Raw genomic sequence first — 15,798 nt, 5'->3', positions numbered from 1 at the left:
TTTCGAGTCCAGTATGCCATGAGATGCTTCTTCGACTGTGGAACCTGCGGATGTCTCTACCTTGGATGGGTCCGGAGCTGCTGTGTAGGCACCGGCTTCTGAGGGTGTATTCAGGCCTACTGACTTGCATATTAAACCGATGCCATCTTCTTCTTCAAGGCCTAAAACTCTATCCATGCCCAGAAAAATTACGCCCAGACCGCATGGTCAGGCCCCTTTGTCTAAAAAACAAATAAGAATGGCTGAAGACCTTATTACTCTAATCAGGGGAAGCCACCCTTCTCCCTCTAAGAGAACTAGAACTGATTTTCCTCTGATTCTTCTGATTAGGATTCTGAAATTTCTGTTTTTTCTGAAGACCAGGATTTTCCCTTATCTACCTATGAGGATTCTGATGCAGAGGACTCCATTCCCTCTGCTTCCTCTCCAGAGGATTTCTCTTTTGGTGAAACCTTGCATACTCTTAGGGAGCATTTCTGCTGGGAAAGCCAGTATTACTCTGACTCCAAAAAGAGGCTTAAGGAATTCTTACTCCTGCCTCAACACAGGCCTTTAGCTATCCCTCCTGTTCTGGACATTGTAGATGATGCTTTCTTGGAATCTAGCCTGACCCTTGACTCTTTACTTCCTGCTCCCAGAAAACCTGATAGGTTTTACAGGGTACCTGACTCTCACAAGTTCCTCTTTAAAAATCCTACTGCGGATCCTGAGACCATTTCACGGGGACCCAAGGGCATTAAGGCCACTACTGCCAAGAATCCTACCCCCTCTGATAGAGATTCCAGGGTGCTAGATAGATGGGATAAGAAGGTATACACTTCTGCAATGTTAGCCATTAGGGCCTTAAATTGCTGGTTTCATATGAAGTATCAGCAGAATATTATTGGTTTGCTTAAACAGAAAAGTATGTTGACTCCTGACTTTGCTGAAAATAAGGATTTACAGGATTTAATGCATTCTGCTGAACAAGTGGGAAAACATACTTTGCAATGTGATTTTGATTCATTAGAGGCATCTTGCAGGGCTGCTGTCACTGGGTCTGTACTTAGAAGGCATGCTTGGCTTAAGGAGCAATCTTTGCCAGATCATGTTAAAACTAAATTACTGGATGCTCCCTTAAACCAAAACCGCCTGTTTGGCAGCAAAGCAGTAGTACTACTTAAAAAGATGGAGGAAAAAGCTAAATCTATGCAAACTTTTAAAGGTTTCCTGCAAGTACACCCACCCAGATTTAGTAGGCATTGGCCCTCTGAGAATTGGTCCTTTCCTGCCTCTTCCAGGCCTTCTCAGTCCAAACCCAGAACCAGCAGAACACGCAGGCTTCAGTCCCAGGGTGATCACAGGACTAAGCAGTGGGGGGCTCCCACTTCCAAAGCAGGGAGTAGTAAGACTCCCCACTATGGTGAACTGTCTCAATGACTTAACTTTAAATCTTCCTAGCCATGCTCAGCTGAATGTTCCTTTAGGGGGAAAGATCGCCCTGCATGCAAAAAATTGGGAACTCATTACCCAGGACAAATGGGTTCTAAATATAGTTTCCCAAGGGTACAGATTCCCCTTCCACTCCTTACCAACCCCAAATGGTTGGCCAGACCTACCCCCAAATCAGTGGGCAGAGGCTCAAAAGCAGGTTCTCTCTCTTTTAAGCATCAGGGCTATTCAACCTGTCCCAGAAGAAGAATGGGGGCAATGTTTTTACTCAAGATTTTCCTGGTACCCAGGAAAGACTATTCCTGGCGTCCTATCCTGGACCTGTCTGTCCTAAACACTTTTTTGGTAATCCCAAAATTCAGGATGCTAACGCTTCATCAGCTGCTTCCCATGCTAGGCAAAAATGCCTGGTTGGCAACACTGGATTTAAAGGAAGCCTACCTGCACATCCCAATAAGGGAATCTTGCAGAAGATACCTACGCTTCAAAGCAGGCTACATGCACTACCAGTTCTCTGCACTGCCCTTTGGCTTATCTACTGCGCCCAGGGTATTCACAAAGTGCCTAGCTCCAGTCATTGCATTTTGCAGGCAAAGAAATATTCAAGTATACCCATACGTGGATGATTGTCTAATTCAGGCAGAAAGCCAGGACATACTATTAAATCATCTGGCATTTGTAAAGAAATTGCTAACTTGTCTGGGGTACACCATAAACGAAAATAAATCAAATCTTGTACCCTGCCAATAAATTGTATTCCTGGGAGCAAGCTTGAATACAACTTCCCAGATGGCCTACCTCATGCCAGAGAAACAAGTTAATTTGACAGCCTACTTCAATCTGCTAGCCACAAAGACCCAGCTATCTGCAAGGAAAATACTGCAAGCCCTGGGGTTCATGGCCTCTTGCATTCTGCTAATTCTGTATGCAAGACTGCATATGAGGAAACTAAAATGGTTTCTAAAAAGCCTATGGTGTCAACATTCTCAGGATCTAGAATCAATGATTCCTGTCATACCTTGTCTAAAGATAGTTTATTTGGTGGGCAGAGGCCCGCCACCAAAACAAGGGACTGCCATTCTCTCTACTCCCTGCCGCCCAAACCTTCCCTAACAACCGACGCATCAGACTATGCAAGGGGGGCTCACTTGGCAGGGCAGTGCATTCAGGACAAATGGAACCCAAGTCAAATTCACCTCCATATCAGTCAAAAAGAAATGTTAGCTGTACAGAGTGCTCTTCAAGGGCCACATTCTTCCAGGACAATTATTGGTAAAGACGGACAACACCACTGTTTTGTGGTACATAAGCAGGGGGGGAAACCCACTCATTCCCTCTCTACAGACTAGCCATGGCTCTGTGGAACACAGCCTTGAGCTACCCAAGTGCACCTACAGGCTCAGTTTCTGCCAGAAAAGCTAAATACACTGGCAGATGACCTAAGCAGAAATCTGATGGACCCACACGAGTGGAAACCGGAACCAAAGATATTCAACATGTTGAGAAACAAATGGGGGAGCCGAGAGATAGACCTGTTTGTCTCCCCTCAGAACTACCAGTTGGACAAATTCTGCACAAAGACTCCTCACAGACAAGCTTGGAAAGTGGATGCCCTGTCCTTCACCTGGAAAAATCTGTCTGTTTATGCCTTTCCTCCTCTGCCTCTCCTCTCCAAAGTGCTATTAAAGATAAAACAGGACAAACCAAGGACAACACTGATTGCACCGGACTGTCCACGTCAACACTGGTACTCTTTCTTGCGCAGTGTATCACTGCTGGCACCATGGCACCTGCCTCAGACCCCTGCCTTGCTGCCCCAGCAGGAGGGCCAGATTCTGCACCCACAGCTTCAAACCCTGAACCTTGCAGCCTGGCTAATTACCTCTAAGTTACCATCCCTCAGTAAGCAAGTGATGGATGTCATTCTGGAGGCAAGGAGGCCTAGTACTAGAAAATCCTATGCTGAAAAATAGAAAAGATTCAGATGTTCATCGTGCATACAGCTGCAGTAATCACAGATGGGTTTTCAGCCGTCAGGCGGTCCCTCGGTCGGTCGAATTCCAAAGTCTTGGTCCGGCGTCGGTTGTTGTCGCTTACTCTTCTGACGTCAGGAAGGCCAGAGTATATAAGACACAGCCGACGCCATGTTCTTCAGTCTTTTTTGCCGCGCGGTGCCCGAAGCAGAAGCAGTTCGCAAGTGCCGGTCGGCCAGCTCCTGAATTACGAAAATATTTGGAACCTAAGTCTTCATTAAAGCTAAGTACCCCGTTGGGGAATCTTTTCTTGCCTCAGACCGATGTCAGAAAAAGTTAATAATTGTATTTCTTGTGGGAAGCAAATACCGCATAAGGATTTCCATTCCCTTTGCATACCTTGTTTGGGCCCAGACCACGACGTCTCGGGCTGTCGCTTTGTCGCTACCTTCAATAAACGCACTATCAAGAGTCGTGAGTTCGCCCAACACTTTTTGGTAAAGCTTTTGACTATAAAATGTCGGACACTCCGACTACCGCTTTATCCAAAAAGCATAAGGAAAAGGACCGACATGCGAGGCCCGCGGTCTCCACCGACACCACGCCGAAACAGGCTCCACGTGGTCCGGTTCTCAGTGAGACGCCTTTGCAGTCCCTGACTACCGGCGACACTCCTTCGGCGGTGTCTTCTGTACCGAGACCGCTGGGTCATCGGCCCTTTCCCAGACTACAACCAAGCCCCAGCTTATGTCGAGCCTACTAATGTGGACAGATCTACATCCACCCATGGTGTATTTAGGCCTTCATCCTCTTTTTCTATTAAGGCCTTTACTAAATCCAAAGCAGCCAGGCATCACACTAGGCCTGCTGCACAAGGCCCATCTCCTGGGCCCATGCCTAAGAAACAGATGCTTAAAATGGCTGAGGATCTAATTACTCTTATCAGGGGTTCTCAGCCCCCTCCTGACAAGAGACCCAGAGTGGAGGAAGAATCCCCCTCTTCTGATCAGGGATCCATTTTATCAGAGCATTCTGATGCTGAGGAACACTCTTATTCCCCTTTTGAGGATTCGGATGCAGAGCAGTCTATTCCTTCTGTATCCCCCCCTGAGGATTTTTCTTTTGGGGAAACCTTGCACACCTTGACGGAACACTTCCATTGGGAAGGCCAAGACTTTTCAGACTCCAAGAAAAGACTTAGGGAATTTCTTTGGTTACCTCAGCACAGACCTCTGGCTATTCCCCCTGTTTTGGAGGTACTGGATGATGTTTATTCGGAGGCTTGTTTTAATCCTGATTCACTGCCTCCTGCACCAGTTAAGCCTGATAGATATTACAGAGTACCCAGTTCTCACCAATTTCTCTACAAAGGCCATAATGCTGACCCTGAAACCATTTCACAAGGCCCTAAGGGAATAAAGGCCTCCACTGCCAGGAACCCACTTCCTGCAGAAAGGGAATCTAGATCTCTAGAAAGGTGGGGTAAGAAGGTTTATACCTCGGCCACCCTAGCCATGAGGGCCTTAAACTGCCAGTTTCATATGATTAAATATCAACAGTTCCTGTTATCACAATTAAAAAACAAAATGTCTCAACCTGAACAACTGGATTTAAAGGAGTTACAGGATATGATGCATAGTGCAGAACAAGTGGGTAAACACACTTTACAATGTGGTTATGATGCCCTAGAGGCCTCCAGTAGAGCGGCTGCTACAGGATCAGTCATTCGCAGACATGCCTGGCTTAGGGAACAAAATCTGCCTGATCATGTGAAAGCAAAACTTCTTGATGCACCTTTACAAAAGGATGTTCTTTTTGGTTCTAATGCTGAGGATATGTTGCGAAAAATGGAAGAGAAAGCCAAATCTATGCAAACTGTCAAAGCTTTCTTACAGGTCCAGCCACCACGATTTAGCAGGAATTGGCCATCAAAAAACTGGTCCTTTCCAGCCACTGACAAGCCCCAAAGAGGCAGATACAGACGCGGAAGGGGCAGAGGGCAATCACAAGGGTCATATAGAGGCAGACAATGGCAATCTCCAGCACCAAGAGGTTGTGAAGACAGTGCACAACAATACAAGAAGCAAACTCAATGACTCCCTCATTTCCATGCCAAGCAAGTCTCAACTGGCAGCACCTTTGGGAGGGAAGCTAGCATTATTTGCAAGCAATTGGCATATTGTCACAACAGACAAATGGATACTGGACATTATAAACAGAGGCTACAAATTTCAATTTCACACTCTTCCAAAAATGAGAGGCATGCCAAACCTACCACAAAATCAAAGGGTAGAGGCACAACTGCAAATTTCAAAGCTCCTAAACATGAGGGCTATACAAAAGGTACCTACGCACCAACAAGGTCAAGGTTTTTATTCAAGACTTTTCGTGGTACCAAGAAAAGGAACCGACTGGAGACCCATTCTGGACTTATCCATCCTAAACACATTTCTACTCGTGCCAAAATTCAAGATGCTCACATTACAGCAACTTCTTCCCATGCTGGGCAAGGAGTTTTGGCTGGTAACATTGGACCTCAAGGAGGCATACCTGCATGTCCCAATCAGACAAAGCTGCAGAAGATACCTCAGATTTCTTGCAGGTTCAATCCACTATCAATTCTCTGCATTGCCCTTTGGCTTATCTACTGCGCCCAGAGTATTCGCCAAGTGCCTGGCATCAGTGATTGCCTACTGCAGACTTCAAGGGATACAAATTTACCCTTATCTGGACGACTGCCTGATCCAAGCGGACAGCAAACATATACTACTGGAACATCTGGCATATGTGACACGGTTACTGCTTTCTCTGGGATACACCATCAACAAGGAGAAATCAAAGCTAACACCTTCTCAGAAAATAACCTTCCTGGGTGCCAGCTTGGACACAAACACCCAGATGGCATACCTTACGCCAGAAAAACAAGGGCAATTATCTCAGTACTTCAAAATACTAGCAAAAAGTACCAGGCTTACTGCAAGGAAAATCCTGCAGGCTCTGGGATTCATGGCATCTTGCATTCTTCTAATCCGTGTGCAAAGCTGCATATGAGGAAACTTCAATGGTACCTAAAAAATCTATGGTCTCAACACAGTCACAGCTTGGAAGCAATTATTCCAATAATTCCCTGTCTACAAAAGGAATTCCTATGGTGGGCACAAGCATGTCAAGTAAACACAGGCCTCCCATTCTGCAAGCCTCAAGCAAAACAAGTCATAACCACAGACGCCTCAGATTACGCTTGGGGGGCGCACATGAAGGACAGGTGCATTCAGGGCAGATGGTCCCAAAAGGAAAAGCACCTTCACATCAATCAAAAAGAAATGCTGGCAGTAATAAATGCAATTACAGCTTTCAAGGACTTCCTGCATCCAGGACAATTGCTCATAAGAACAGACAACACCACAGTAATGTGGTACATAAACAAACAAGGAGGAACTCACTCATACCCCTTGTGCAGACTAGCCATGACTCTTTGGAACTTGGCTCTGGAAGGACAAATTGAACTCCAAGCACAGTACTTGCCAGGGATGGAAAACACACTGGCAGACACTCTGAGCAGAAATATGACAGATCCACACGAATGGAAGCTACATCCACAGGTGTTTACGGAGATAGTCCAAGCGTGGGGGAGGCCAGATATAGATCTTTTTGCCTCCCACAGAAACCATCAATTGAAAAGGTTTTGTTCAAGGACCTTCCATCCAAAGGCCTGGAAAGTGGACGCCCTTTCATTCAGTTGGACAACATGGACAGTTTATGCATTCCCACCTCTGCCTCTTCTGCCCAAGGTGCTTTTGAAAGCAAGAACAGACAAACCGAGGATGATACTGATTGCTCCAGACTGGTCAAGGCAACACTGGTATCCACTCCTGAGGAGCCTAACACATACTCCTCCCTGGTCCCTGCCTCTAATACCTCTTCTGCTGACGCAGAACAACTACAAAACCCTTCACAGCCAGCTGAAAACACTCAACCTCGCTGCATGGAAAATTCCTTAACACCACATCAAACTCTACTCTCCAAGGAGGTGCAGGATGTCATTTTGGAGGCCAGAAGACCATCTACTAGAAAAGCTTACTCCGCAAAATGGAAGCGGTTTTGCTGTTGGAATGAGAAAAGAGGGCAGGACCCTAGAAAATTGAACTTGCCTCAGGTTTTACAGTACCTAGCTGAACTACTGAGCAGTGGACTTTCATTTTCTTCAATTAAAATACACGCCTCAGCCATTTCTGCAGAATTCAACACGGATCCTCCTTTATTCTCACATCCACTCTTACGGCAGTTCCTCAGAGGGGCTAAGAATATAAGACCTCCAAGGAAACAACCAATACCAGCCTGGGGCCTTAATTACATACTAGAAAAATTAACATTGCCTCCCTTTGAACCTGCTGCTTCAACAGATCTACAATATTTGACCTGGAAAACAGCTTTTCTTCTGGCCATCACTTCAGCTCGTAGGGTTTCTGAACTACAGGCCCTCATGGCGGTGCAGCCCTTCCTCATCTTCCATCAGGACAGGGTTTCCCTGTACCAACCCATCTTTTATGCCTAAAGTGGTATCTAGGGTAGCCTTAAACCAAGCCATACACCTTCCTACCTTTTATCCTAACCCTCAAAACAAAGGGGAAAGGCTGCTTCACTCTTTAGACATCCATAGGCAGCTACGTTACTATTTGGACAGAACAAAGTCCTTCAGGAAATCAGACCAACTTTTTGTGTCCTATGCCGTAGGGGCTCCAGGGAAACCAGTTACCAAACAGACCATTTCCAAGTGGATTGGCCACTGCATGCGTTTTGTTACTCCTATCATGGGAAACCTGTCCCTACTGGTATCAGATCTCACTCCACCAGGGCCACAGCCACCTCTACAGCCTTCCTCAGAGGTGTGCCTCCTAAGGATATCTTGGAGGCAGCCACTTGGAGTTCTGTACATACCTTCACAAAACACTACCATCTGCCCTTATATTCCAGAACAAGAGCAGGCTTTTGCCACTGCTGTTTTGCAGGGCATTCTGGCTCAACCCAGTTCCTCATAGTACCTACCACCCTATGCATAGCTTTGGGACTCTACCCATCTGTGATTACTGCAGCTGTATGCACGATGAACATAGTACAGTTTTGTACCTACCATAAATGTAGATGTTCGTGTGCTAATACAGCTGCAGTACAGGTTTCCCTCCCTCCTTCCCCTCTTGGTAAGGCCATGGGGCCTGAATACCTCTTCATACCTGCTGACTGGGTTATCCTGCTATGTTTTATTTGCCTACATTTGTGGATTAGCTTTATTTATGTATTGCCTTCCTTTTGGGGGCACCTGACATCTGGGGCAAGAAAGACTGAAGAACATGGCGTCGGCTGTGTCTTATATACTCTGGCCTTCCTGACGTCAGAAGAGTAAGCGACAACAACCGACGCCGGACCAAGACTTTGGAATTCGGCCGACCGAGGGACCGCCTGACGGCTGAAAACCCATCTGTGATTACTGCAGCTGTATTAGCACTCGAACATCTACATTTATGGTAGGTACAAAACTGTACTTTCCTGGAGCCAAACTCAGGGGATGGGCACAGCAGTACCCAGTTTACCCCATATTCTGCAGTACTTAACTGAGATGCTTCACAAGGGCCTTTCCTTTTCTTCCATCAAAATTCATGCATCTGCCATTTCAGCATATTACAGCACAGAACCACCCCTCTAATGTCATCCACTGCTGAAGCAATTCCTTAGAGGGGCCAAAAACGTAAGACAACCCAGGAGAGCCCCTACTCCAGCCCTGGGACCTTAACTTTGTATTGGAAAAGCTCACTCTTCCTCCCTTTGAGACATCTGCAAATGCAGAGTTGAAATTCCTTTCTTGGAAAACAGCCTTCCTTCTAGCCATCACTTCAGCAAGAAGGGTGTCTGAATTACAGGCCCTCATGGCAGTGGAGCCTTTCATCATCTTTCATGCAGACAGGGTGTCCCTCAGGACCAATCCCTCATTTATGCCTGATGTGGTATCCAGTGTGGCCCTTAATCAGTCTATTCATTTGCAAACCTTCTTGTCTAATCCACAGAACAAAGGGGAATGAATACTGCACTCCTTGGACATGCACAGACAACTTGGATTTTACTTGGACAGGACTAAGCCTCTCCGGAAATCTGAACAGCTGCTGGTGGCATTTGCTGCAGGGGCAGAGGGGAAGGCCTTTTAAAAGCAAACCATTTCTAAGTAGACAGGCCATTGCATTCATTTCTGCAATAAGCACCATGGAAAACCTACCCCACAGGGGGTAAGACCACACTTAACCAGGGCTGCATCTACCTCTACAGCCGTTCTCAGAGGTGTCCCTACCAGGGACATCCTAGAAGCTGCTACCTGGAGTTCTGTACATACCTTCACCAAGCATTACCACTTGCCAATTTTTTTCTAAATCCAGAGCTGGTTTTGCCACTGCAATCTTGCAGGGCCTTTTAGCTGGTCCTAATGCAATCTAACTGCCTCCTCCCATCCTTAGCTTTGGGAATCTACCCAAATGTGATGACTGCAACAGTGAAACTCGAAGAATATAGTACAGTTGTGTACACTTACCATAAATGTAGATGTTCAAGTGTATTCACTGTTGCAGTCCTGGTTACCCTCCCTCCAGCCCCCTGACTTGTCTTGTGACTATACATCTATTCTTGTTTACTATGCTTAAAGCTTTTTGGTGTATTTGATTTTTTGTTGGAGGTGTAACCTTGTATGTAATTGCTTCCCATTATGGGGCACCTGACATATGGGGCAAGAAAAACTGATGTAATGGTGTCGGCTGCATGCTTTATACCCGACTACCTGACGTCATGTAAGATGAGACAGCAACCGACACAGGACCCAAGACTTTGATAATCAGGCTGACTGAGGGCTTACCTGCAAGCAGATAACTCAAATGTGATGATCGCAACAGTGAATACACTCTAACATCTACATTTATGGTAAGTGTACACAACTGTACTTTTTAGCTCTTTTGGAGTTGCAAGGCATTTACCATACTGTGGTCATTTCTTTACTTTTATATTATGCATATGTTGTCTTGGATTATTGTAATGCAGAGTAATCATTCTTTGCTGGACGGAAAAAAATCTGTAAGAGCAGAGCAGTGGCTGTGTCGACCATTCTGTTGTTTACAGCGAGTGAGTTTTTTTTTCCTCAACAGATCTTATTTCTATTTTGGATGTATTGCGCAATGGTTTCAGGGTCAGCAGTAGGGTTTTTAAAAGGGAATTTGTGGGAGTCAGGAATCCTGTAATGTCTGCCTGGCTTACTAGGAGCCGGAGGCAGGGAATCAGGAGCCATGCTGGATTCTGAGAAAACATCATCAACAATGTCTAGAACAGGAGGTATAGCCAAAGGCCTATGCTGAGGAAGAAGAAGGAAATCCCTAAGCCTCTTTTTAGATTCTGAGAATTCCTGACTCTCCCAGTGAAAGTTTTCCTTTAGGGTATGCAGAGTTTCTCCAAAAGAACAATCCTCAGGAGGAGAAGCAGAAGGGATGGAATCTTCTGCATCAGAGTCCTCATAAGGTTGAATAGATAATTCCTGATCAGAAGAGGAATCAGAAGAAATAGAAACCTGATCTGAAGATTCATAGTCAGTGCCTTGCCTAGGCCTCTTAGCAGGAGGGGATGGGGTACCCCTGATCAAGGTAATTAAATCCTCAGCCATTTTGATCATTTATTTTTTAGGCATAGGGGCTTGTGCACGTGGCCCAAGTGTCGGTTTTTTAGACATAGATGTTGATTTTGGCCTTAGTTTTGAAGATGGCGTTGATTTAATATACAAATCTTTAGGCCTGAAAACACCCTCAGAAGCTGGTGCCTGCTCAGCGGCTCCAGGCCCATTTAAGGTAGAAGCATCCGTGGGTTCAATACTTAGTGTCTCACGGTATACCGGACTCCGAATGGGACTCGGTAGAGGCCTCCGAATCAAAAGTAGCAGGCATCAGGGGCTGCGAAAGCACCTCACTGAGAACCGGCAACTGGTTTTGGAGAAGCTTCGTCTGTTTTGGACCTCGATAGTCTGTCTCTGTCTTTTTCTTTGCATTTTTTAGGTATTCCGGTAGTTGGATTGCTTACCGATGACATTTCTGGATAGTTAAATCTTGAGTCAAAATATTTTGATGCAAAAATATACAGACGCTTAATAGTGCATTAATTAAATTTCGCTGAAAACCGACAGCAAGGCACGTTGTGGTGAGGGCCTAGGCAAGGAATACAGTCAAATGAAAATCCTTATGAGGTATTTGCTTCCCAGAAGTAATACAATTATTAATTTTTACTGACATCGGTAAGGAGCAAGAAAAAGTTTCCCCAACTGGGTACTTAGCTTTAGGTTAAAGACTTTTGTTCTGAAACTCGAAAACGAAAATTTCAGGAGTCTGCCGACCGACACTTGCGAACTATTCTTTAAACAAACCAACAGGGGTTTTTAAAAAAATTTATTAAAAAAAAATTAAACCCCCAAAATTTTTTAAATATTTAATAAATTTTTATTATGAGCAAACAATTAGGGCAAAAAAATTTTAAAAATTTCCTCTTTTTGGTTTTTAATTTATGGAAATAAAAATAAAATTATTAATTATAAAAACCCTTCAAAAAATTTTAAAAATTTATTTTAAAAATTAATTGGGGTTTTGGGGTTTTTTTTATATTTTTAAGAAATTTGTTTTTAAATTTTAATTTTTTATTAAAAATTTTAATTAATATAAATTTTCCCACCAAACCCCACCACCCATTTATAAAATTTTTTAATAATTTATTTTTTAAAAAATTTTATTAATTCAATAAAAAAATTTGGTATATTTAAATTATAAATTTTTAAATTTTTTTTTATATTTTTTCTGGTTTAGGTTTTCTGGGTATTCCCCTAAGGCATTTTGTACCCCAAATTTTTGGCCCCCATTATAAAACAATATGTCCCCATTATTTTTTCCCTGAGCGGGACCCGGTGCCCCCAAAACACCCCCATAATTAAATTTTTCCTTGAAAACCGGGGGGTTCTCCCCAATACCGGGATTTTATTAAGCAAATTCTGATTAAATCTATTGCCCCTATTTTACCCGGCAAGGGAAGCGTTGCCATTTTTTTTGGGGGTTTGGATTTTTGAGGTGGAGAGCCAAACCGGGGGAAGGCCTTGTTCAGTCCCCTTGGAAAGGGGGAGCGATTAAAAGGGGATTTTTTCAACGGGACATAGAAATTTTTGGGAGCCCCTTTATCCTTTTTGAAACGGGGTTTAATTGTGCAATTTTGGGGAGAAACCCCAAAGGGGGCATTTTCTTGGGCTGTAATAAGAGTCAAAAATATACTGTTGGGATGTAAACCCCTTAGATGGGTGGGAATGTAGAAGGTCTTTTAAATTTAAATTGGTGAAAAAAAACTGCAAGGGGCCCCCCGGGTTGAAATTTTGGGTTTATATTATTTTACTTTTTCCTTGTTTTTGGGGGGTAGTTTAAATTTTTTGGGCGTTTAACTTCAGGCCACTCTAAGCTTTGTTTGTACCCCTTCAAGGGAATATTCCTCCTTTACTTTTTATTTTGCATTTGAAATTTGCAGCCAAAGCCCCCTGTTGGCCTGATTCTGGGGTAGACCCAATGGGGGAAAGGAGCCCCCTGGGGACACCAGGCCCGGTTGGAGCTGCCAAGGTCCCCCTGGGGGCTGAAGATTTGCCCCCATTTTGTGAAAATTGGGACTTTTAACTGGAAGCTAAAAACCCCAGGGGGGTTTGTGTTTTTTGGTGTATCTCCTTTTATAAGGGCCCTTGACTTTTAAGAATCGCCCAAATTCAAAACATATTTCCCTTCAAACCAAACTTTCCAATGTTAATTTATATTTTTTTATGGTTTTATGTTTTCTTTCCAAATTTTTAACAAATTCCTTTAACCCACCTTTTAACCATTTTTTAAACCCTTGGGCACTACCTTGGAACTAGAAAAAACACTTTAGGGGGGGTTTAATTCCCTTTGTGTTAGCACAAACAATCCTCCCTTTATTTTTTTTTATTTAAAGGGCGTTTCCCTCCTTTTGGGTGTGGGACTACACCCCAATTTTCTCCCCAAAATTTCACTAATGCTCCATAGTTGGAAGGGGGTTATAGTATTTTTTTGGACAATTTGAGCAACTGTGGTTTACCCGGGCCAACTAGCAAAAAAAGGGCCCTTTTGAGCCGAACCATGGAAATTTTTCCCAAAATTCCATTGAAGACCGAAACTAATAAGCGGGGGGATTTTTAGGAGTTTTTCAGTAAATTTTCCCCCAGAAAATTTTTAACGGGGCCCCAGAAGTTTTTTGGAAAAGGGTTTTTTTTGGGACCACCCATGCACCGGATGCAAAACTTTGTAAGGGTTCCCGGTTGGGTTTTTGGGCCTTTGAGGGGGGGTTGAAGGATAAACCATTTGGTGTGTGAAGTTTCTTTAGGAAGTTTTAAGGTCTTTTTTTGGGTTTGTAGAAGTTTAGAAGATTACCAAAGAGGGGTATACTTGGTGTGGGATTTTTCCCCCTGTTTGTGACAATGAGAGCTAGTATATTTTCTCCTCTCGTGGGAACAGTGACTAGCTGTTCCATGGCATTTGAATTTATGAACTCCAGGAACAGGGGGGGTAGAAAGTTAGGGCTTGAGTAATGTTCCCAGTCTATATTCGGGTAGTTGCAGTCACCCAGTATGATGGTGTTTGGAGATACATTTATACACTCCAGTGTCTTCCGGAACGCTTTTGGGGTTCCTGAGTTTGAGAGGGTGGCCTGTAGCATGCTACAATTTGTAGAGCAGTTTTGCCTATTGTTAGTTGCACCTGGATGGTTTCCTTCGCTTACCAACCTGGAGGGTGAGTATCCTTTTGAATATGGATACACCCTCCTTTTGTGGAGTGGTCCGGGTTTTGGGGCCCGGGGATGATATGAGGTAAAACCAATAGTGCCGGGTGCTCTCAGGAGCCTTGAACCAGGTTTCAGTTACAGCACAGACATCGATGTTCTCCATACTGAGAAGGGCCTCGAGGGGGATTTTGAGATTTAGACTTCTGGCATTGAGCAGCATTACCCTCAATTTCTTCCCATTTTTTTTTTCTAGGGTGGTAGGTTTAGAATTTGAGCCTTGCCTAAAAAAGGGACTATGGGGGGGGGGCCTTAGCCAATATCCGAATCCCCGGGTGACAGGTGCAAGCCGCCCCTTGGGGGCGTGGCTTGTCAAGCATGTCATCCCAGGCAGACAGACACTGGGTCCCCTTTGAATGACACCAGACATTAAGCCAATTGTTAAAGCTGATCATCTTGTCTCTATCTTGTGTCAAAATTCTTGATGAAAGTAGGATACTGCTCAGGGTTAGGGTCAACCTGCCTGGGCTACATAATCAGAGAGCCCCCTATGTCTCTTTTCATGCAGTCCAGGGAGGGGCGCTCAGGTCGTTTACACCAGCATGGACAATGACTGTGTCATATTTGTACTTGCTGTGGAGTGACCCCGTGCTTGTGTTTGTGGATTCTAGGGGAAGGCAGCTTACTGTGACCCTCTCCTTGTTCAGCCTGGTGAGTGGGGCCAGTGTGTCTGACTATGGAGTCACCTATGACAAGTATGTTTGGTGTTGTATTTGGCCTTAAGGGCTGTGACTGCTTTACACTGCTTTTTTGGTTTATGTGTTGCTTTTGGGGGGTCTTGAGGTAGCAGTTGTTTGGGTGTCTGCTTTGGAGGCCTCTGCTGTTTAGGTAAATTTTTTCTCAGAGCCTCGAGTATGTCTTTGTGTGTTTATGTGTTTGATTCAGTGGGGGGTAGCATTATTTAGGCTGGTTTTGGGGGTGTGTAGTTTCCTTTTCCCCCTGTCTGGTCTTGCCACCTGAGTTGGGGACTCAGCCTCCAGTTTGGCTAAATAGCTGCATCTCCAAGTATTTGTGTTATGTGGGAGGAGGAGAGGGTTGTCTGTGTACATGAGGCAGTTATAACATTGCCTCAAGATTCCCAGATTCACCAGCTGGACCGGGGGAGATTGACAACTGACCTTTGGACATGCTAGAATAATATTGGGAAATCCTTAATTGAAAACAAGGGCCAGTGGGGAGTGAGGGTGTAGTGCTTTTAATTTTAGTGCTGACTTATATAATTGCTTTAGTGAGCAAGTGCCAGGTAACTTGAGTGCAATGTGATACAAGTAACTAAATGCAAAACGAAAACAGTAACTTTCTTTCAAGTGAAACAAGGAAATAAGTACAGTAAGCAATGCAGATATCACTAGTGATCCACAGAAGCTGAGAAGTTGATTAGGGGAAATTTGCTTCCAGGGGAAAAAACAAGCAAACAAACAACAAGTATATAAACAAAACTAGATTCAGTAGGCCTGGATCTAGTCTATGTAGAGCAAACAAGGTGAACCAATTTCAGTAAGAT

The 15,798-nt window shown here is 44.4% G+C and overlaps 1 protein-coding gene across 1 annotated transcript in view; it reads left to right on the top strand.

Annotated features, from left to right (window-relative positions):
* Positions 1-15,798, top strand: part of TRIP11 (thyroid hormone receptor interactor 11) — a 1,664,886-nt gene that overhangs the window by 663,975 nt on the left and 985,113 nt on the right. The gene's annotated exons all lie outside the window — the stretch shown is intronic.

Source organism: Protopterus annectens, chromosome 6.part0 (genome assembly GCF_019279795.1).
Source record: "Protopterus annectens isolate FY-2018-M chromosome 6.part0, PAN1.0, whole genome shotgun sequence".
In the NCBI taxonomy this organism is placed as follows: Eukaryota; Metazoa; Chordata; order Ceratodontiformes; family Protopteridae; genus Protopterus; species Protopterus annectens.
The sequence above is the reverse complement of the archived record's forward strand: the minus strand, read 5'-3'. Positions and strand labels throughout refer to the sequence as shown.